Genomic DNA, 24449 nt, shown 5'->3' on the forward strand with positions numbered 1-24449 from the left:
GCCCTTCCTCTAGGATTTCAAGACCTTGTACATATTCAGGTGTTTTACCTGGGAAGGGTGGGAACAGTTCAGCAGCAGCTGGCCTGGGGCTCAGCTCACGTTTACTCATAGATGCCTCGGCACGGTCCCCCAGCTTTGCAATGAGGACGCTCCTTGCATGGGGGGTGGGTTGCTGGCGGTATGGGAGATGGTTCCCCACCTCTGACCAATTTCAGAATTGTTTACTGCTGGAGCAAGTGCCCTGATAGGGTTTTCCTCTGTATAACTCGTGGGTTAAGGTTTTTTATTTTTCTTTTATGTTTCAAGTTAGATTTTATTCCTCTTTTATGTATTTATAGATATAAGCATGGAAATAATTCATTCCTATAAATACATCTGTGTGACGGGAAGAACGTTTTTCTGTTTTATTTTTAAATTTTATTTTTTAAAATTTTGAAATTTAATTTTTATTTTTTTTATACAGCACGTTATTATTAGTTATGTATTTTATGCATATACATGTATACAGGTCAATCCCAATCTCCCAACTCATCCCACCACCACCACCCTATGGCTTCCCACACTTGGTGTCCATACGTTTGTTCTCTACCTCTGTGTCTCTATTTCTTCCTTGCAAAGCAGTTCATCTGTACCATTTTTTAGGCTCCACATATATGCATTAATATACAATATTTGTTTTCCTCTTTCTGACTTACTTCATTCTGTATGACAGTCTCTCGATCCATCGATGTCTCTACAAATGACCCAGTTTCATTCCTTTTTATGGCCGAGTAATATTCCATTTTATATATGTACCACATCTTTATCCATTCATCTGTCTGTGGGCATTTAGGTGGCTTCCATTACCTGGCTCTTGTAAAGAGTGCTGCAACGAACATTGTGGTGAATGTGCCTTTTTGATTTACGGTTTTCTCTGGGTATATGCCCAGAAGTGAGATTGCTGGATCAGATGGTGATTCTATTTCTAGTTATTTTAAGGAAACTCCATACTGTTCTCCATAGTGACTGTAACAATTTACATTCCCACCAATAGTGGAAGAGGGCTCCTTTTGTCCACACCCTCCTCAGAATTGGTTGTTTGTAGATTTTCTGATGATGCCGATTCTAACAGGTGTGAGGTGATACCTCATTGTAGTTTTGATTTGCATTTCTCTAATAATTAGTGCTGTTGAGCAGCTTTTCATGTGCGTCTTGGCCATCTCTGTGTCTCCTTTGAAGAAATGTCTCTTTAGATCTTCTGCCCATTTTTGTATTGGGTTGTTTGTTTTTTTAATATTAAGCTGCATGAGCTGTTTATATATATTGGAGATTAAACCTCTGTCCATTGATTCGTTTGCCTCGACTTTCGCCCATTCTGAGGGATGCCTTTTTCCATTCCCGTTTTTTTTAACAAAAAAGGAAAGAAAGGAAAAAAAGCAGAACACTAATGTGCGTAAAATATGCCTTTTGAAACGGTCGTTTTGAAATATGGACGTCCTTTGAATTTTTTGGTCGATATGTGACCCCAGGATTTGTTTTCAGGGCAGGTGTCATTTATAGGCCTGCATTGATTTTGAATATCAACTGACCATTAGCGCTGGGATTAAAGCTGCTGTTGTGTGAAACGGCCACAAGGTGGCAGCAGTTCTCCCTTACCAAATCTGGTGACTAGGGCAACAGAGCCTCAATGGAAGTGGTGTTCTAGATTGGAATTTAGAATGGAATGTGCCAGGAGAAAGCCCCTCAAGTTTGTCTCACTACTTCTTCTTCGTGTTTTTAATTTATTTTTTTTTATTTTTTATTACAGCAAGATTGATTACAATGTTTGGCTTGTTGTAGGTGTGGAAGATGTGGTTCTTTTACACATATACAGATGTCTGTTCTTCCTGGGATCCTTTTCCCATGTACGTTATGACAGAATGTTGAGTAGTCCTCTCTTGGTATTCTGTAGGTCTTTGGTGATTATATATGTCACCTGTGTTTGTATATGTCTGTTAACCCCGTTATCGTAATGAAACCAATCCTCACACCTTTCCATTGGTGAACCATAAGTTTGTTTAATGAATCTGTGATTGCCCTTCTCCGTGGCAATATCTGCCCTGGTATCCATTTTTAGGTAACACCTATAAGTGATATGATATGATATGTGTCTTTCACTTTCTGACTTACTACAAGTCACGTGATTACTTCTAGACTCATCTACGGTGCTGCAAATGGCATTGTGTCCTTTTTTCCCTTGGCACCTCTTCTGCCTTAGCGAGGTCCATTTTCAACAATGTGATTCCCTGAGGGTTGTGGATTAGCTGACCTGGGCAGCCTTACCCTGCCGGCCCGACCTCCCCAGGTGTGCCTCGTTGAGGTCAATATAAACAGCGCTCCAGGCAGCAATAGCCCCTGAAGCTGTGCCTAACTCCATATTCTCTGCCCCGTCAGCAGTCTCGGGGCTGTGCTGGTGGGAGGGAGTGAGGGGCCACAGCTTTGTGGGTGGCCCGCTGTGAGTGGGGCTCTGCTGGCCATTCTGCAGGAGTTGTCAGGCTGCCACCTGTAAAGAAGAGGATGTGTCACCCATACCTTCCGCTGGAATTTCTCTCCGGACAGAGGTGAGGAAGGCAAAAAGCAGTGGGGGCCGGGACAGGAGGGGTATCTCAGGCAGGGCAATGGAAAGCTTCCGGAAGAGCGCCCGGGGCCAGGACCACCCTGGCTGACCTGCAGGCACCAAGTTGGCCTGCGTGCTTTCACTGGTGTGGCTCCACGGCCCTTCCTCTAGGCTTTCAAGCCCTTGTACATTTTCAGGTGTTTTACCTGGGAAGGGTGGGAACAGTTCAGCAGCAGCTGGCCTGGGGCTCAGCTCACGTTTACTCATAGATGCCTCAGCACGGTCCCGCAGCTTTGCAATGAGGACGCTCCTTGCGTGGGGGGTGGGTTGCTGGCTGTATGGGAGATGGTTCCCCACCTCTTACCAATTTCAGAATTGTTTACTGCTGGAGCAAGTGTCCTGATAGGGTTTTCCTCTGTATAACTCGTGGGTTAAGGTTTTTTATTTTTTCTTTTATGTTTCAAGTTAGATTTAATTCCTCTTTTATGTATTTATAGATATAAGCATGGAAATAATTCATTCCTATAAATACATCTGTGTGACGGGAAGAACGTTTTTCTGTTTTATTTTTAAATTTTATTTTTTAAAATTTTGAAATTTAATTTTTATTTTTTTTATACAGCACGTTATTATTAGTTATGTATTTTATGCATATACATGTATACAGGTCAATCCCAATCTCCCAACTCATCCCACCACCACCACCCCATGGCTTCCCACACTTGGTGTCCATACGTTTGTTCTCTACCTCTGTGTCTCTATTTCTTCCTTGCAAAGCAGTTCATCTGTACCATTTTTTAGGCTCCACATATATGCATTAATATACAATATTTGTTTTCCTCTTTCTGACTTACTTCATTCTGTATGACAGTCTCTCGATCCATCGATGTCTCTACAAATGACCCAGTTTCATTCCTTTTTATGGCCGAGTAATATTCCATTTTATATATGTACCACATCTTTATCCATTCATCTGTCTGTGGGCATTTAGGTGGCTTCCATTACCTGGCTCTTGTAAAGAGTGCTGCAACGAACATTGTGGTGAATGTGCCTTTTTGATTTACGGTTTTCTCTGGGTATATGCCCAGAAGTGGGATTGCTGGATCAGATGGTAATTCTATTTCTAGTTTTTTTAAGGAAACTCCATACTGTTCTCCATAGTGACTGTATCAATTTACATTCCCACCAATAGTGGAAGAGGGCTCCTTTTGTCCACACCCTCCCCAGAATTGGTTGTTTGTAGATTTTCTGATGATGCCGATTCTAACAGGTGTGAGGTGACACCTCATTGTAGTTTTGATTTGCATTTCTCTAATAATTAGTGCTGTTGAGCAGCTTTTCATGTGCGTCTTGGCCATCTCTGTGTCTCCTTTGAAGAAACCTCTCTTTAGATCTTCTGCCCATTTTTGTATTGGGTTGTTTGTTCTTTTAATATTAAGCTGCATGAGCTGTTTATATATATTGGAGATTAAACCTCTGTCCATTGATTCGTTTGCAACGATTTTCGCCCATTCTGAGGGATGCCTTTTTCCATTCCCGTTTTTTCTAACAAAAAAGGAAAGAAAGGAAAAGAAGCAGAACACTAATGTGCGTAAAATATGCCTTCTGAAACGGTCGTTTTGAAATATGGACGTCCTTTGAATTTTTTGGTCGATATGTGACCCCAGGATTTGTTTTCAGGGCAGGTGTCATTTACAGGCCTGCAATGATTTTGAATATCAACTGACCATTAGCGCTGGGATTAAAGCTGCTGTTGTGTGAAACGGCCACAAGGTGGTAGCAGTTCTCCCTTACCAAATCTGGTGACTAGGGCAACAGAGCCTCAATGGAAGTGGTGTTCTAGATTGGAATTTAGAATGGAATGTGCCAGGAGAAAGCCCCTCACGTTTGTCTCACTACTTCTTCTTCGTGTTTTTAATTTAATTTTTTTTTATTTTTTATTACAGCAAGTTTGATTACAATGTTTGGCTTGTTGTAGGTGTGGAAGATGTGGTTCTTTTACACATATACAGATGTCTGTTCTTCCTGGGGTCCTTTTCCCATGTACGTTATGACAGAATGTTGAGTAGTCCTCTCTTGGTATTCTGTAGGTCTTTGGTGATTATATATGTCACCTGTGTTTGTATATGTCTGTTAACCCCGATATCGTAATGAAACCAATCCTCACACCATTCCATTGGTGAACCATAAGTTTGTTTAATGAATCTGTGATTGCCCTTCTCCGTGGCAATATCTGCCCTGGTATCCATTTTTAGGTAACACCTATAAGTGATATGATATGATATGTGTCTTTCACTTTCTGACTTACTACAAGTCACGTGATTACTTCTAGACTCATCTACGGTGCTGCAAATGGCATTGTGTCCTTTTTTCCCTTGGCTTCTATTCTGCCTTAGCGAGGTCCATTTTCAACAATGTGATTCCCTGAGGGTTGTGGATTAGCTGACCTGGGCAGCCTTACCCTGCCGGCCCGCCCTCCCCAGGTGTGCCTCATTGAGGTCAATATAAACAGCGCTCCAGGCAGCAATAGCCCCTGAAGCTGTGCCTGACTCCATATTCTCTGCCCCGTCAGCAGTCTCGGGGCTGTGCTGGTGGGAGGGAGTGAGGGGCCACAGCTTTGTGGGTGGCCCGCTGTGAGTGGGGCTCTGCTGGCCATTCTGCAGGAGTTGTCAGGCTGCCACCTGTAAAGAAGAGGATGTGTCACCCATACCTTCCGCTGGAATTTCTCTCCGGACAGAGGTGAGGAAGGCAAAAAGCAGTGGGGGCCTGGACAGGAGGGGTATCTCAGGTAGGGCAATGGAAAGCTTCCGGAAGAGCGCCCGGGGCCAGGACCACCCTGGCTGGCCTGCAGGCACCAAGTTGGCCTGCGTGCTTTCGCTGGTGTGGCTCCACGGCCCTTCCTCTAGGATTTCAAGACCTTGTACATATTCAGGTGTTTTACCTGGGAAGGGTGGGAACAGTTCAGCAGCAGCTGGCCTGGGGCTCAGCTCACGTTTACTCACAGATGCCTCGGCACGGTCCCCCAGCTTTGCAATGAGGACGCTCCTTGCGTGGGGGGTGGGTTGCTGGCTGTATGGGAGATGGTTCCCCACCTCTGACCAATTTCAGAATTGTTTACCGCTGGAGCAAGTGCCCTGATAGGGTTTTCCTCTGTATAACTCGTGGGTTCAGGTTTTTTTTTTTTTTATGGTTCAAGTTAGATTTTATTCCTCTTTTATGTATTTATAGATATAAGCATGGAAATAATTCATTCCTATAAATACATCTGTGTGACGGGAAGAACGTTTTTCTGTTTTATTTTTAAATTTTATTTTTTAAAATTTTGAAATTTAATTTTTATTTAATATTTTCATACAGCACGTTATTATTAGTTATGTATTTTATGCATATACATGTATACAGGTCAATCCCAATCTCCCAACTCATCCCACCACCACCACCCCATGGCTTCCCACACTTGGTGTCCATACGTTTGTTCTCTACCTCTGTGTCTCTATTTCTTCCCTGCAAAGCAGTACATCTGTACCATTTTTTAGGCTCCACCTATATGCATTAATATACAACATTTGTATTCCTCTTTCTGACTTACTTCATTCTTTATGACAGTCTCTCGATCCATCGATGTCTCTACAAATGACCCAGTTTCATTCCTTTTTATGGCCGAGTAATATTCCATTTTATATATGTACCACATCTTTATCCATTCATCTGTCTGTGGGCATTTAGGTGGCTTCCATTACCTGGCTATTGTAAAGAGTGCTGCAACGAACATTGTGGTGAATGTGCCTTTTTGATTTACGGTTTTCTCTGGGTATATGCCCAGAAGTGAGATTGCTGGATCAGATGGTGATTCTATTTCTAGTTATTTTAAGGAAACTCCATACTGTTCTCCATAGTGACTGTATCAATTTACATTCCCACCAATAGTGGAAGAGGGCTCCTTTTGTCCACACCCTCCCCAGAATTGGTTGTTTGTAGATTTTCTGATGATGCCGATTCTAACAGGTGTGAGGTGATACCTCATTGTAGTTTTGATTTGCATTTCTCTAATAATTAGTGCTGTTGAGCAGCTTTTCATGTGCGTCTTGGCCATCTCTGTGTCTCCTTTGAAGAAATGTCTCTTTAGATCTTCTGCCCATTTTTGTATTGGGTTGTTTGTTTTTTTAATATTAAGCTGCATGAGCTGTTTATATATATTGGAGATTAAACCTCTGTCCATTGATTCGTTTGCCTCGACTTTCGCCCATTCTGAGGGATGCCTTTTTCCATTCCCGTTTTTTTTAACAAAAAAGGAAAGAAAGGAAAAAAAGCAGAACACTAATGTGCGTAAAATATGCCTTTTGAAACGGTCGTTTTGAAATATGGACGTCCTTTGAATTTTTTGGTCGATATGTGACCCCAGGATTTGTTTTCAGGGCAGGTGTCATTTATAGGCCTGCATTGATTTTGAATATCAACTGACCATTAGCGCTGGGATTAAAGCTGCTGTTGTGTGAAACGGCCACAAGGTGGCAGCCGTTCTCCCTTACCAAATCTGGTGACTAGGGCAACAGAGCCTCAATGGAAGTGGTGTTCTAGATTGGAATTTAGAATGGAATGTGCCAGGAGAAAGCCCCTCAAGTTTGTCTCACTACTTCTTCTTCGTGTTTTTAATTTATTTTTTTTTTATTTTTTATTACAGCAAGATTGATTACAATGTTTGGCTTGTTGTAGGTGTGGAAGATGTGGTTCTTTTACACATATACAGATGTCTGTTCTTCCTGGGATCCTTTTCCCATGTACGTTATGACAGAATGTTGAGTAGTCCTCTCTTGGTATTCTGTAGGTCTTTGGTGATTATATATGTCACCTGTGTTTGTATATGTCTGTTAACCCCGATATCGTAATGAAACCAATCCTCACACCTTTCCATTGGTGAACCATAAGTTTGTTTAATGAATCTGTGATTGCCCTTCTCCGTGGCAATATCTGCCCTGGTATCCATTTTTAGGTAACACCTATAAGTGATATGATATGATATGTGTCTTTCACTTTCTGACTTACTACAAGTCACGTGATTACTTCTACACTCATCTACGGTGCTGCAAATGGCATTGTGTCCTTTTTTCCCTTTGCATCTCTTCTGCCTTAGCGAGGTCCATTTTCAACAATGTGATTCCCTGAGGGTTGTGGATTAGCTGACCTGGGCAGCCTTACACTGCCGGCCCGCCCTCCCCAGGTGTGCCTCGTTGAGGTCAATATAAACAGCGCTCCAGGCAGCAATAGCCCCTGAAGCTGTGCCTGACTCCATATTCTCTGCCCTGTCAGCAGTCTCGGGGCTGTGCTGGTGGGAGGGAGTGAGGGGCCACAGATTTGTGGGTGGCCCGCTGTGAGTGGGGCTCTGCTGGCCATTCTGCAGGAGTTGTCAGGCTGCCACCTGTAAAGAAGAGGATGTGTCACCCATACCTTCCGCTGGAATTTCTCTCCGGACAGAGGTGAGGAAGGCAATAAGCAGTGGGGGCCGGGACAGGAGGGGTATCTCAGGTAGGGCAATGGAAAGCTTCCAGAAGAGCGCCCGGGGCCAGGACCACCCTGGCTGGCCTGCAGGCACCAAGTTGGCCTGCGTGCTTTCACTGGTGTGGCTCCACGGCCCTTCCTCTAGGCTTTCAAGCCCTTGTACATTTTCAGGTGTTTTACCTGGGAAGGGTGGGAACAGTTCAGCAGCAGCTGGCCTGGGGCTCAGCTCACGTTTACTCATAGATGCCTCGGCACGGTCCCGCAGCTTTGCAATGAGGACGCTCCTTGCGTGGGGGGTGGGTTGCTGGCGGTATGGGAGATGGTTCCCCACCTCTGACCAATTTCAGAATTGTTTACTGCTGGAGCAAGTGCCCTGATAGGGTTTTCCTCTGTATAACTCGTGGGTTAAGGTTTTTTATTTTTCTTTTATGTTTCAAGTTAGATTTAATTCCTCTTTTATGTATTTATAGATATAAGCATGGAAATAATTCATTCCTATAAATACATCTGTGTGACGGGAAGAACGTTTTTCTGTTTTATTTTTAAATTTTATTTTTTAAAATTTTGAAATTTAATTTTTATTTTTTTTATACAGCACGTTATTATTAGTTATGTATTTTATGCATATACATGTATACAGGTCAATCCCAATCTCCCAACTCATCCCACCACCACCACCCCATGGCTTCCCACACTTGGTGTCCATACGTTTGTTCTCTACCTCTGTGTCTCTATTTCTTCCTTGCAAAGCAGTTCATCTGTACCATTTTTTAGGCTCCACATATATGCATTAATATACAATATTTGTTTTCCTCTTTCTGACTTACTTCATTCTGTATGACAGTCTCTCGATCCATCGATGTCTCTACAAATGACCCAGTTTCATTCCTTTTTATGGCCGAGTAATATTCCATTTTATATATGTACCACATCTTTATCCATTCATCTGTCTGTGGGCATTTAGGTGGCTTCCATTACCTGGCTCTTGTAAAGAGTGCTGCAACGAACATTGTGGTGAATGTGCCTTTTTGATTTACGGTTTTCTCTGGGTATATGCCCAGAAGTGGGATTGCTGGATCAGATGGTAATTCTATTTCTAGTTTTTTTAAGGAAACTCCATACTGTTCTCCATAGTGACTGTATCAATTTACATTCCCACCAATAGTGGAAGAGGGCTCCTTTTGTCCACACCCTCCCCAGAATTGGTTGTTTGTAGATTTTCTGATGATGCCGATTCTAACAGGTGTGAGGTGACACCTCATTGTAGTTTTGATTTGCATTTCTCTAATAATTAGTGCTGTTGAGCAGCTTTTCATGTGCGTCTTGGCCATCTCTGTGTCTCCTTTGAAGAAACCTCTCTTTAGATCTTCTGCCCATTTTTGTATTGGGTTGTTTGTTCTTTTAATATTAAGCTGCATGAGCTGTTTATATATATTGGAGATTAAACCTCTGTCCATTGATTCGTTTGCAACGATTTTCGCCCATTCTGAGGGATGCCTTTTTCCATTCCCGTTTTTTCTAACAAAAAAGGAAAGAAAGGAAAAGAAGCAGAACACTAATGTGCGTAAAATATGCCTTTTGAAACGGTCGTTTTGAAATATGGACGTCCTTTGAATTTTTTGGTCGATATGTGACCCCAGGATTTGTTTTCAGGGCAGGTGTCATTTACAGGCCTGCAATGATTTTGAATATCAACTGACCATTAGCGCTGGGATTAAAGCTGCTGTTGTGTGAAACGGCCACAAGGTGGTAGCAGTTCTCCCTTACCAAATCTGGTGACTAGGGCAACAGAGCCTCAATGGAAGTGGTGTTCTAGATTGGAATTTAGAATGGAATGTGCCAGGAGAAAGCCCCTCACGTTTGTCTCACTACTTCTTCTTCGTGTTTTTAATTTAATTTTTTTTTATTTTTTATTACAGCAAGTTTGATTACAATGTTTGGCTTGTTGTAGGTGTGGAAGATGTGGTTCTTTTACACATATACAGATGTCTGTTCTTCCTGGGATCCTTTTCCCATGTACGTTATGACAGAATGTTGAGTAGTCCTCTCTTGGTATTCTGTAGGTCTTTGGTGATTATATATGTCACCTGTGTTTGTATATGTCTCTTAACCCCGATATCGTAATGAAACCAATCCTCACACCTTTCCATTGGTGAACCATAAGTTTGTTTAATGAATCTGTGATTGCCCTTCTCCGTGGCAATATCTGCCCTGGTATCCATTTTTAGGTAACACCTATAAGTGATATGATATGATATGTGTCTTTCACTTTCTGACTTACTACAAGTCACGTGATTACTTCTAGACTCATCTACGGTGCTGCAAATGGCATTGTGTCCTTTTTTCCCTTGGCTTCTATTCTGCCTTAGCGAGGTCCATTTTCAACAATGTGATTCCCTGAGGGTTGTGGATTAGCTGACCTGGGCAGCCTTACCCTGCCGGCCCGCCCTCCCCAGTTGTGCCTCGTTGAGGTCAATATAAACAGCGCTCCAGGCAGCAATAGCCCCTGAAGCTGTGCCTGACTCCATATTCTCTGCCCCGTCAGCAGTCTCGGGGCTGTGCTGGTGGGAGGGAGTGAGGGGCCACAGCTTTTTGGGTGGCCCGCTGTGAGTGGGGCTCTGCTGGCCATTCTGCAGGAGTTGTCAGGCTGCCACCAGTAAAGAAGAGGATGTGTCACCCATACCTTCCGCTGGAATTTCTCTCCGGACAGAGGTGAGGAAGGCAAAAAGCAGTGGGGGCCTGGACAGGAGGGGTATCTCAGGTAGTGCAATGGAAGGCTTCCGGAAGAGCGCCCGGGGCCAGGACCACCCTGGCTGGCCTGCAGGCACCAAGTTGGCCTGCGTGCTTTCGCTGGTGTGGCTCCACGGCCCTTCCTCTAGGATTTCAAGACCTTGTACATATTCAGGTGTTTAACCTGGGAAGGGTGGGAACAGTTCAGCAGCAGCTGGCCTGGGGCTCAGCTCACGTTTACTCACAGATGCCTCGGCACGGTCCCCCAGCTTTGCAATGAGGACCCTCCTTGCGTGGGGGGTGGGTTGCTGGCTGTATGGGAGATGGTTCCCCACCTCTGACAAATTTCAGAATTGTTTACCGCTGGAGCAAGTGCCCTGATAGGGTTTTCCTCTGTATAACTCGTGGGTTCAGGTTTTTTTTTTCTTTTATGGTTCAAGTTAGATTTTATTCCTCTTTTATGTATTTATAGATATAAGCATGGAAATAATTCATTCCTATAAATACATATGTGTGACGGGAAGAAAGTTTTTCTGTTTTATTTTTAAATTTTATTTTTTAAAATTTTGAAATTTAATTTTTATTTAATATTTTCATACAGCACGTTATTATTAGTTATGTATTTTATGCATATACATGTATACAGGTCAATCCCAATCTCCCAACTCATCCCACCACCACCACCCCATGGCTTCCCACACTTGGTGTCCATACGTTTGTTCTCTACCTCTGTGTCTCTATTTCTTCCCTGCAAAGCAGTTCATCTGTACCATTTTTTAGGCTCCACATATATGCATTAATATACAACATTTGTTTTCCTCTTTCTGACTTACTTCATTCTGTATGACAGTCTCTCGATCCATCGATGTCTCTACAAATGACCCAGTTTCATTCCTTTTTATGGCCGAGTAATATTCCATTTTATATATGTACCACATCTTTATCCATTCATCTGTCTGTGGGCATTTAGGTGGCTTCCATTACCTGGCTATTGTAAAGAGTGCTGCAACGAACATTGTGGTGAATGTGCCTTTTTGATTTACGGTTTTCTCTGGGTATATGCCCAGAAGTGGGATTGCTGGATCAGATGTTGATTCTATTTCTAGTTTTTTTAAGGAAACTCCATACTGTTCTCCATAGTGACTGTATCAATTTACATTCCCACCAATAGTGGAAGAGGGCTCCTTTTGTCCACACCCTCCCCAGAATTGGTTGTTTGTAGATTTTCTGATGATGCCGATTCTAACAGGTGTGAGGTGATACCTCATTGTAGTTTTGATTTGCATTTCTCTAATAATTAGTGCTGTTGAGCAGCTTTTCATGTGCGTCTTGGCCATCTCTGTGTCTCCTTTGAAGAAATGTCTCTTTAGATCTTCTGCCCATTTTTGTATTGGGTTGTTTGTTTTTTTAATATAAAGCTGAATGAGCTGTTTATATATATTGGAGATTAAACCTCTGTCCATTGATTCGTTTGCCTCGACTTTCGCCCATTCTGAGGGATGCCTTTTTCCATTCCCGTTTTTTCTAACAAAAAAGGAAAGGAAGGAAAAGAAGCAGAACACTAATGTGCGTAAAATATGCCTTTTGAAACGGTCGTTTTGAAATATGGACGTCCTTTGAATTTTTTGGTCGATATGTGACCCCAGGATTTGTTTTCAGGGCAGGTGTCATTTACAGGCCTGCAATGATTTTGAATATCAACTGACCATTAGCGCTGGGATTAAAGCTGCTGTTGTGTGAAACGGCCACAAGGTGGCAGCCGTTCTCCCTTACCAAATCTGGTGACTAGGGCAACAGAGCCTCAATGGAAGTGGTGTTCTAGATTGGAATTTAGATTGGAATGTGCCAGGAGAAAGCCCCTCAAGTTTGTCTCACTACTTCTTCGTGTTTTTAATTTAATTTTTTTATTTTTTATTACAGCAAGTTTGATTACAATGTTTGGCTTGTTGTAGGTGTGGAAGATGTGGTTCTTTTACACATATACAGATGTCTGTTCTTCCTGGGATCCTTTTCCCATGTACGTTATGACAGAATGTTGAGTAGTCCTCTCTTGGTATTCTGTAGGTCTTTGGTGATTATATATGTCACCTGTGTTTGTATATGTCTGTTAACCCCGTTATCGTAATGAAACCAATCCTCACACCTTTCCATTGGTGAACCATAAGTTTGTTTAATGAATCTGTGATTGCCCTTCTCCGTGGCAATATCTGCCCTGGTATCCATTTTTAGGTAACACCTATAAGTGATATGATATGATATGTGTCTTTCACTTTCTTACTTACTACAAGTCACGTGATTACTTCTAGACTCATCTACGGTGCTGCAAATGGCATTGTGTCCTTTTTTCCCTTGGCTTCTATTCTGCCTTAGCGAGGTCCATTTTCAACAATGTGATTCCCTGAGGGTTGTGGATTAGCTGACCTGGGCAGCCTTACCCTGCCGGCCCGCCCTCGCCAGGTGTGCCTCGTTGAGGTCAATATAAACAGCGCTCCAGGCAGCAATAGCCCCTGAAGCTGTGCCTGACTCCATATTCTCTGCCCCGTCAGCAGTCTCGGGGCTGTGCTGGTGGGAGGGAGTGAGGGGCCACAGCTTTGTGGGTGGCCCGCTGTGAGTGGGGCTCTGCTGGCCATTCTGCAGGAGTTGTCAGGCTGCCACCTGTAAAGAAGAGGATGTGTCACCCATACCTTCCGCTGGAATTTCTCTCCGGACAGAGGTGAGGAAGGCAAAAAGCAGTGGGGGCCTGGACAGGAGGGGTATCTCAGGTAGGGCAATGGAAAGCTTCCGGAAGAGCGCCCGGGGCCAGGACCACCCTGGCTGGCCTGCAGGCACCAAGTTGGCCTGCGTGCTTTCGCTGGTGTGGCTCCACGGCCCTTCCTCTAGGATTTCAAGACCTTGTACATATTCAGGTGTTTTACCTGGGAAGGGTGGGAACAGTTCAGCAGCAGCTGGCCTGGGGCTCAGCTCACGTTTACTCACAGATGCCTCGGCACGGTCCCCCAGCTTTGCAATGAGGACGCTCCTTGCGTGGGGGTTGGGTTGCTGGCTCTATGGGAGATGGTTCCCCACCTCTGACCAATTTCAGAATTGTTTACCGCTGGAGCAAGTGCCCTGATAGGGTTTTCCTCTGTATAACTCGTGGGTTTAGGTTTTTTTTTTCTTTTATGGTTCAAGTTAGATTTTATTCCTCTTTTATGTATTTATAGATATAAGCATGGAAATAATTCATTCCTATAAATACATCTGTGTGACGGGAAGAACGTTTTTCTGTTTTATTTTTAAATTTTATTTTTTAAAATTTTGAAATTTAATTTTTATTTAATATTTTTATACAGCACGTTATTATTAGTTATGTATTTTATGCATATACATGTATACAGGTCAATCCCAATCTCCCAACTCATCCCACCACCACCACCCCATGGCTTCCCACACTTGGTGTCCATACGTTTGTTCTCTACCTCTGTGTCTCTATTTCTTCCCTGCAAACCAGTTCATCTGTACCATTTTTTAGGCTCCACATATATGCATTAATATACAACATTTGTTTTCCTCTTTCTGACTTACTTCATTCTGTATGACAGTCTCTCGATCCATCGATGTCTCTACAAATAACCCAGTTTCATTCCTTTTTATGGCCGAGTAATATTCCATTTTATATATGTACCACATCTTTATCCATTCATCTGTCTGTGGGCATTTAGGTGGCTTCCATTACCTGGCTCTTGTAAAGAGTGCTGCAACGAACATTGTGGTGAATGTGCCTTATTGATTTACGGTTTTCTCTGGGTATATGCCCAGAAGTGGGATTGCTGGATCAGATGGTAATTCTATTTCTAGTTTTTTTAAGGAAACTCCATACTGTTCTCCATAGTGACTGTATCAATTTACATTCCCACCAATAGTGGAAGAGGGCTCCTTTTGTCCACACCCTCCCCAGAATTGGTTGTTTGTAGATTTTCTGATGATGCCGATTCTAACAGGTGTGAGGTGACACCTCATTGTAGTTTTGATTTGCATTTCTCTAATAATTAGTGCTGTTGAGCAGCTTTTCATGTGCGTCTTGGCCATCTCTGTGTCTCCTTTGAAGAAACCTCTCTTTAGATCTTCTGCCCATTTTTGTATTGGGTTGTTTGTTCTTTTAATATTAAGCTGCATGAGCTGTTTATATATATTGGAGATTAAACCTCTGTCCATTGATTCGTTTGCAACGATTTTCGCCCATTCTGAGGGATGCCTTTTTCCATTCCCGTTTTTTCTAACAAAAAAGGAAAGAAAGGAAAAGAAGCAGAACACTAATGTGCGTAAAATATGCCTTTTGAAACGGTCGTTTTGAAATATGGACGTCCTTTGAATTTTTTGGTCGATATGTGACCCCAGGATTTGTTTTCAGGGCAGGTGTCATTTACAGGCCTGCAATGATTTTGAATATCAACTGACCATTAGCGCTGGGATTAAAGCTGCTGTTGTGTGAAACGGCCACAAGGTGGCAGCCGTTCTCCCTTACCAAATCTGGTGACTAGGGCAACAGAGCCTCAATGGAAGTGGTGTTCTAGATTGGAATTTAGATTGGAATGTGCCAGGAGAAAGCCCCTCAAGTTTGTCTCACTACTTCTTCTTCGTGTTTTTAATTTATTTTTTTTTATTTTTTATTACAGCAAGATTGATTACAATGTTTGGCTTGTTGTAGGTGTGGAAGATGTGGTTCTTTTACACATATACAGATGTCTGTTCTTCCTGGGATCCTTTTCCCATGTACGTTATGACAGAATGTTGAGTAGTCCTCTCTTGGTATTCTGTAGGTCTTTGGTGATTATATATGTCACCTGTGTTTGTATATGTCTGTTAACCCCGATATCGTAATGAAACCAATCCTCACACCTTTCCATTGGTGAACCATAAGTTTGTTTAATGAATCTGTGATTGCCCTTCTCCGTGGCAATATCTGCCCTGGTATCCATTTTTAGGTAACACCTATAAGTGATATGATATGATATGTGTCTTTCACTTTCTGACTTACTACAAGTCACGTGATTACTTCTACACTCATCTACGGTGCTGCAAATGGCATTGTGTCCTTTTTTCCCTTTGCATCTCTTCTGCCTTAGCGAGGTCCATTTTCAACAATGTGATTCCCTGAGGGTTGTGGATTAGCTGACCTGGGCAGCCTTACACTGCCGGCCCGCCCTCCCCAGGTGTGCCTCGTTGAGGTCAATATAAACAGCGCTCCAGGCAGCAATAGCCCCTGAAGCTGTGCCTGACTCCATATTCTCTGCCCTGTCAGCAGTCTCGGGGCTGTGCTGGTGGGAGGGAGTGAGGGGCCACAGATTTGTGGGTGGCCCGCTGTGAGTGGGGCTCTGCTGGCCATTCTGCAGGAGTTGTCAGGCTGCCACCTGTAAAGAAGAGGATGTGTCACCCATACCTTCCGCTGGAATTTCTCTCCGGACAGAGGTGAGGAAGGCAATAAGCAGTGGGGGCCGGGACAGGAGGGGTATCTCAGGTAGGGCAATGGAAAGCTTCCAGAAGAGCGCCCGGGGCCAGGACCACCCTGGCTGGCCTGCAGGCACCAAGTTGGCCTGCGTGCTTTCACTGGTGTGGCTCCACGGCCCTTCCTCTAGGCTTTCAAGCCCTTGTACATTTTCAGGTGTTTTACCTGGGAAGGGTGGGAACAGTTCAGCAGCAGCTGGCCTGGGGCTCAGCTCACGTTTACTCATAGATGCCTCGGCACGGTCCCGCAGCTTTGCAATGAGGACGCTCCTTGCGTGGGGGGTGGGTTGCTGGCGGTATGGGAGATGGTTCCCCACCTCTGACCAATTTCAGAATTGTTTACTGCTGGAGCAAGTGCCCTGATAGGGTTTTCCTCTGTATAACTCGTGGGTTAAGGTTTTTTATTTTTCTTTTATGTTTCAAGTTAGATTTAATTCCTCTTTTATGTATTTATAGATATAAGCATGGAAATAATTCATTCCTATAAATACATCTGTGTGACGGGAAGAACGTTTTTCTGTTTTATTTTTAAATTTTATTTTTTAAAATTTTGAAATTTAATTTTTATTTTTTTTATACAGCACGTTATTATTAGTTATGTATTTTATGCATATACATGTATACAGGTCAATCCCAATCTCCCAACTCATCCCACCACCACCACCCCATGGCTTCCCACACTTGGTGTCCATACGTTTGTTCTCTACCTCTGTGTCTCTATTTCTTCCTTGCAAAGCAGTTCATCTGTACCATTTTTTAGGCTCCACATATATGCATTAATATACAATATTTGTTTTCCTCTTTCTGACTTACTTCATTCTGTATGACAGTCTCTCGATCCATCGATGTCTCTACAAATGACCCAGTTTCATTCCTTTTTATGGCCGAGTAATATTCCATTTTATATATGTACCACATCTTTATCCATTCATCTGTCTGTGGGCATTTAGGTGGCTTCCATTACCTGGCTCTTGTAAAGAGTGCTGCAACGAACATTGTGGTGAATGTGCCTTTTTGATTTACGGTTTTCTCTGGGTATATGCCCAGAAGTGGGATTGCTGGATCAGATGGTAATTCTATTTCTAGTTTTTTTAAGGAAACTCCATACTGTTCTCCATAGTGACTGTATCAATTTACATTCCCACCAATAGTGGAAGAGGGCTCCTTTTGTCCACACCCTCCCCAGAATCGGTTGTTTGTAGATTTTCTGATGATGCCGATTCTAACAGGTGTGAGGTGACACCTCATTGTAGTTTTGATTTGCATTTCTCTAATAATTAGTGCTGTTGAGCAGCTTTTCATGTGCGTCTTGGCCATCTCTGTGTCTCCTTTGAAGAAACCTCTCTTTAGATCTTCTGCCCATTTTTGTATTGGGTTGTTTGTTCTTTTAATATTAAGCTGCATGAGCTGTTTATATATATTGGAGATTAAACCTCTGTCCATTGATTCGTTTGCAACGATTTTCGCCCATTCTGAGGGATGCCTTTTTCCATTCCCGTTTTTTCTAACAAAAAAGGAAAGAAAGGAAAAGAAGCAGAACACTAATGTGCGTAAAATATGCCTTCTGAAACGGTCGTTTTGAAATATGGACGTCCTTTGAATTTTTTGGTCGATATGTGACCCCAGGATTTGTTTTCAGGGCAGGTGTCATTTACAGGCCTGCAATGATTTTGAATATCAACTGACCATTAGCGCTGGGATTAAAGCTGCTGTTGTGTGAAACGGCCACAAGGTGGTAGCAGTTCTCCCTTACCAAATCTGGTGACTAGGGCAACAGAGCCTCAATGGAAGTGGTGTTCTAGATTGGAATTTAGAATGGAATGTGCCAGGAGAAAGCCCCTCACGTTTGTCTCACTACTTCTTCTTCGTGTTTTTAATTTAATTTTTTTTTATTTTTTATTACAGCAAGTTTGATTACAATGTTTGGCTTGTTGTAGGTGTGGAAGATGTGGTTCTTTTACACATATACAGATGTCTGTTCTTCCTGGGGTCCTTTTCCCATGTACGTTATGACAGAATGTTGAGTAGTCCTCTCTTGGTATTCTGTAGGTCTTTGGTGATTATATATGTCACCTGTGTTTGTATATGTCTCTTAACCCCGATATCGTAATGAAACCAATCCTCACACCTTTCCATTGGTGAACCATAAGTTTGTTTAATGAATCTGTGATTGCCCTTCTCCGTGGCAATATCTGCCCTGGTATCCATTTTTAGGTAACACCTATAAGTGATATGATATGATATGTGTCTTTCACTTTCTGACTTACTACAAGTCACGTGATTACTTCTAGACTCATCTACGGTGCTGCAAATGGCATTGTGTCCTTTTTTCCCTTGGCTTCTATTCTGCCTTAGCGAGGTCCATTTTCAACAATGTGATTCCCTGAGGGTTGTGGATTAGCTGACCTGGGCAGCCTTACCCTGCCGGCCCGCCCTCCCCAGTTGTGCCTCATTGAGGTCAATATAAACAGCGCTCCAGGCAGCAATAGCCCCTGAAGCTGTGCCTGACTCCATATTCTCTGCCCCGTCAGCAGTCTCGGGGCTGTGCTGGTGGGAGGGAGTGAGGGGCCACAGCTTTGTGGGTGGCCCGCTGTGAGTGGGGCTCTGCTGGCCATTCTGCAGGAGTTGTCAGGCTGCCAACTGTAAAGAAGAGGATGTGTCACCCATACCTTCCGCTGGAATTTCTCTCCGGACAGAGGTGAGGAAGGCAAAAAGCAGTGGGGGCCGGGACAGGAGGGGTATCTCAGGTAGGGCAATGGAAAGCTTCCGGAAGAGCGCCCGGGGCCAGGACCACCCTGGCTGGCCTGCAGGCACCAAGTTGGCCTGCGTGCTTTCGCTGGTGTGGCTCCACGGCCCTTCCTCTAGGATTTCAAGACCTTGTACATATTCAGGTGTTTTCCCTGCGAAGGGTGGGAACAGTTCAGCAGCAGCTGGCCTGGGGCTCAGCTCACGTTTACTCACAGATGCCTCGGCACGGTCCCCCAGCTTTGCAATGAGGACGCTCCTTGCGTGGGGGGTGGGTTGCTGGCTGTATGGGAGATGGTTCCCCACCTCTGACCAATTTCAGAATTGTTTACCGCTGGAGCAAGTGCCCTGATAGGGTTTTCCTCTGTATAACTCGTGGGTTCAGGTTTTTTTTTTTTTTATGGTTCAAGTTAGATTTTATTCCTCTTTTATGTATTTATAGATATAAGCATGGAAATAATTCATTCCTATAAATACATCTGTGTGACGGGAAGAACGTTTTTCTGTTTTATTTTTAAATTTTATTTTTTAAAATTTTGAAATTTAATTTTTATTTAATATTTTCATACAGCACGTTATTATTAGTTATGTATTTTATGCATATACATGTATACAGGTCAATCCCAATCTCCCAACTCATCCCACCACCACCACCCCATGGCTTCCCACACTTGGTGTCCATACGTTTGTTCTCTACCTCTGTGTCTCTATTTCTTCCCTGCAAAGCAGTACATCTGTACCATTTTTTAGGCTCCACCTATATGCATTAATATACAACATTTGTATTCCTCTTTCTGACTTACTTCATTCTTTATGACAGTCTCTCGATCCATCGATGTCTCTACAAATGACCCAGTTTCATTCCTTTTTATGGCCGAGTAATATTCCATTTTATATATGTACCACATCTTTATCCATTCATCTGTCTGTGGGCATTTAGGTGGCTTCCATTACCTGGCTATTGTAAAGAGTGCTGCAACGAACATTGTGGTGAATGTGCCTTTTTGATTTACGGTTTTCTCTGGGTATATGCCCAGAAGTGAGATTGCTGGATCAGATGGTGATTCTATTTCTAGTTATTTTAAGGAAACTCCATACTGTTCTCCATAGTGACTGTATCAATTTACATTCCCACCAATAGTGGAAGAGGGCTCCTTTTGTCCACACCCTCCCCAGAATTGGTTGTTTGTAGATTTTCTGATGATGCCGATTCTAACAGGTGTGAGGTGATACCTCATTGTAGTTTTGATTTGCATTTCTCTAATAATTAGTGCTGTTGAGCAGCTTTTCATGTGCGTCTTGGCCATCTCTGTGTCTCCTTTGAAGAAATGTCTCTTTAGATCTTCTGCCCATTTTTGTATTGGGTTGTTTGTTTTTTTAATATTAAGCTGCATGAGCTGTTTATATATATTGGAGATTAAACCTCTGTCCATTGATTCCTTTGCCTCGACTTTCGCCCATTCTAAGGGATGCCTTTTTCCATTCCCGTTTTTTTTTAACAAAAAAGGAAAGAAAGGAAAAAAAGCAGAACACTAATGTGCGTAAAATATGCCTTTTGAAACGGTCGTTTTGAAATATGGACGTCCTTTGAATTTTTTGGTCGATATGTGACCCCAGGATTTGTTTTCAGGGCAGGTGTCATTTATAGGCCTGCATTGATTTTGAATATCAACTGACCATTAGCGCTGGGATTAAAGCTGCTGTTGTGTGAAACGGCCACAAGGTGGCAGCAGTTCTCCCTTACCAAATCTGGTGACTAGGGCAACAGAGCCTCAATGGAAGTGGTGTTCTAGATTGGAATTTAGAATGGAATGTGCCAGGAGAAAGCCCCTCAAGTTTGTCTCACTACTTCTTCTTCGTGTTTTTAATTTATTTTTTTTTTATTTTTTATTACAGCAAGATTGATTACAATGTTTGGCTTGTTGTAGGTGTGGAAGATGTGGTTCTTTTACACATATACAGATGACTGTTCTTCCTGGGATCCTTTTCCCATGTACGTTATGACAGAATGTTGAGTAGTCCTCTCTTGGTATTCTGTAGGTCTTTGGTGATTATATATGTCACCTGTGTTTGTATATGTCTGTTAACCCCGATATCGTAATGAAACCAATCCTCACACCTTTCCATTGGTGAACCATAAGTTTGTTTAATGAATCTGTGATTGCCCTTCTCCGTGGCAATATCTGCCCTGGTATCCATTTTTAGGTAACACCTATAAGTGATATGATATGATATGTGTCTTTCACTTTCTGACTTACTACAAGTCACGTGATTACTTCTACACTCATCTACAGTGCTGCAAATGGCATTGTGTCCTTTTTTCCCTTGGCATCTCTTCTGCCTTAGCGAGGTCCATTTTCAACAATGTGATTCCCTGAGGGTTGTGGATTAGCTGACCTGGGCAGCCTTACACTGCCGGCCCGCCCTCCCCAGGTGTGCCTCGTTGAGGTCAATATAAACAGCGCTCCAGGCAGCAATAGCCCCTGAAGCTGTGCCTGACTCCATATTCTCTGCCCTGTCAGCAGTCTCGGGGCTGTGCTGGTGGGAGGGAGTGAGGGGCCACAGATTTGTGGGTGGCCCGCTGTGAGTGGGGCTCTGCTGGCCATTCTGCAGGAATTGTCAGGCTGCCACCTGTAAAGAAGAGGATGTGTCACCCATACCTTCCGCTGGAATTTCTCTCCGGACAGAGGTGAGGAAGGCAATAAGCAGTGGGGGCCGGGACAGGATGGGTATCTCAGGTAGGGCAATGGAAAGCTTCCAGAAGAGCGCCCGGGGCCAGGACCATACTGGCTGGCCTGCAGGCACCAAGTTGGCCTGCGTGCTTTCACTGGTGTGGCTCCACGGCCCTTCCTCTAGGCTTTCAAGCCCTTGTACATTTTCAGGTGTTTTACCTGGGAAGGGTGGGAACAGTTCAGCAGCAGCTGGCCTGGGGCTCAGCTCACGTTTACTCATAGATGCCTCGGCACGGTCCCGCAGCTTTGCAATGAGGACGCTCCTTGCGTGGGGGGTGGGTTGCTGGCGGTATGGGAGATGGTTCCCCACCTCTGACCAATTTCAGAATTGTTTACTGCTGGAGCAAGTGCCCTGATAGGGTTTTCCTCTGTATAACTCGTGGGTTAAGGTTTTTTATTTTTCTTTTATGTTTCAAGTTAGATTTAATTCCTCTTTTATGTATTTATAGATATAAGCATGGAAATAATTCATTCCTATAAATACATCTGTGTGACGGGAAGAACGTTTTTCTGTTTTATTTTTAAATTTTATTTTTTAAAATTTTGAAATTTAATTTTTATTTTTTTTATACAGCACGTTATTATTAGTTATGTATTTTATGCATATACATGTATACAGGTCAATCCCAATCTCCCAACTCATCCCACCACCACCACCCCATGGCTTCCCACACTTGGTGTCCATACGTTTGTTCTCTACCTCTGTGTCTCTATTTCTTCCTTGCAAAGCAGTTCATCTGTACCATTTTTTAGGCTCCACATATATGCATTAATATACAATATTTGTTTTCCTCTTTCTGACTTACTTCATTCTGTATGACAGTCTCTCGATCCATCGATGTCTCTACAAATGACCCAGTTTCATTCCTTTTTATGGCCGAGTAATATTCCATTTTATATATGTACCACATCTTTATCCATTCATCTGTCTGTGGGCATTTAGGTGGCTTCCATTACCTGGCTCTTGTAAAGAGTGCTGCAACGAACATTGTGGTGAATGTGCCTTTTTGATTTACGGTTTTCTCTGGGTATATGCCCAGAAGTGGGATTGCTGGATCAGATGGTAATTCTATTTCTAGTTTTTTTAAGGAAACTCCATACTGTTCTCCATAGTGACTGTATCAATTTACATTCCCACCAATAGTGGAAGAGGGCTCCTTTTGTCCACACCCTCCCCAGAATTGGTTGTTTGTAGATTTTCTGATGATGCCGATTCTAACAGGTGTGAGGTGACACCTCATTGTAGTTTTGATTTGCATTTCTCTAATAATTAGTGCTGTTGAGCAGCTTTTCATGTGCGTCTTGGCCATCTCTGTGTCTCCTTTGAAGAAACCTCTCTTTAGATCTTCTGCCCATTTTTGTATTGGGTTGTTTGTTCTTTTAATATTAAGCTGCATGAGCTGTTTATATATATTGGAGATTAAACCTCTGTCCATTGATTCGTTTGCAACGATTTTCGCCCATTCTGAGGGATGCCTTTTTCCATTCCCGTTTTTTCTAACAAAAAAGGAAAGAAAGGAAAAGAAGCAGAACACTAATGTGCGTAAAATATGCCTTTTGAAACGGTCGTTTTGAAATATGGACGTCCTTTGAATTTTTTGGTCGATATGTGACCCCAGGATTTGTTTTCAGGGCAGGTGTCATTTACAGGCCTGCAATGATTTTGAATATCAACTGACCATTAGCGCTGGGATTAAAGCTGCTGTTGTGTGAAACGGCCACAAGGTGGTAGCAGTTCTCCCTTACCAAATCTGGTGACTAGGGCAACAGAGCCTCAATGGAAGTGGTGTTCTAGATTGGAATTTAGAATGGAATGTGCCAGGAGAAAGCCCCTCACGTTTGTCTCACTACTTCTTCTTCGTGTTTTTAATTTAATTTTTTTTTATTTTTTATTACAGCAAGTTTGATTACAATGTTTGGCTTGTTGTAGGTGTGGAAGATGTGGTTCTTTTACACATATACAGATGTCTGTTCTTCCTGGTATCCTTTTCCCATGTACGTTATGACAGAATGTTGAGTAGTCCTCTCTTGGTATTCTGTAGGTCTTTGGTGATTATATATGTCACCTGTGTTTGTATATGTCTGTTAACCCCGATATCGTAATGAAACCAATCCTCACACCTTTCCATTGGTGAACCATAAGTTTGTTTAATGAATCTGTGATTGCCCTTCTCCGTGGCAATATCTGCCCTGGTATCCATTTTTAGGTAACACCTATAAGTGATATGATATGATATGTGTCTTTCACTTTCTGACTTACTACAAGTCACGTGATTACTTCTAGACTCATCTACGGTGCTGCAAATGGCATTGTGTCCTTTTTTCCCTTGGCTTCTATTCTGCCTTAGCGAGGTCCATTTTCAACAATGTGATTCCCTGAGGGTTGTGGATTAGCTGACCTGGGCAGCCTTACCCTGCCGGCCCGCCCTCCCCAGTTGTGCCTCGTTGAGGTCAATATAAACAGCGCTCCAGGCAGCAATAGCCCCTGAAGCTGTGCCTGACTCCATATTCTCTGCCCCGTCAGCAGTCTCGGGGCTGTGCTGGTGGGAGGGAGTGAGGGGCCACAGCTTTTTGGGTGGCCCGCTGTGAGTGGGGCTCTGCTGGCCATTCTGCAGGAGTTGTCAGGCTGCCACCAGTAAAGAAGAGGATGTGTCACCCATACCTTCCGCTGGAATTTCTCTCCGGAC

Source organism: Mesoplodon mirus, assembly GCF_964341445.2.
Source record: "Mesoplodon mirus genome assembly, chromosome: 8".
Classification (NCBI taxonomy): Eukaryota; Metazoa; Chordata; class Mammalia; order Artiodactyla; family Ziphiidae; genus Mesoplodon; species Mesoplodon mirus.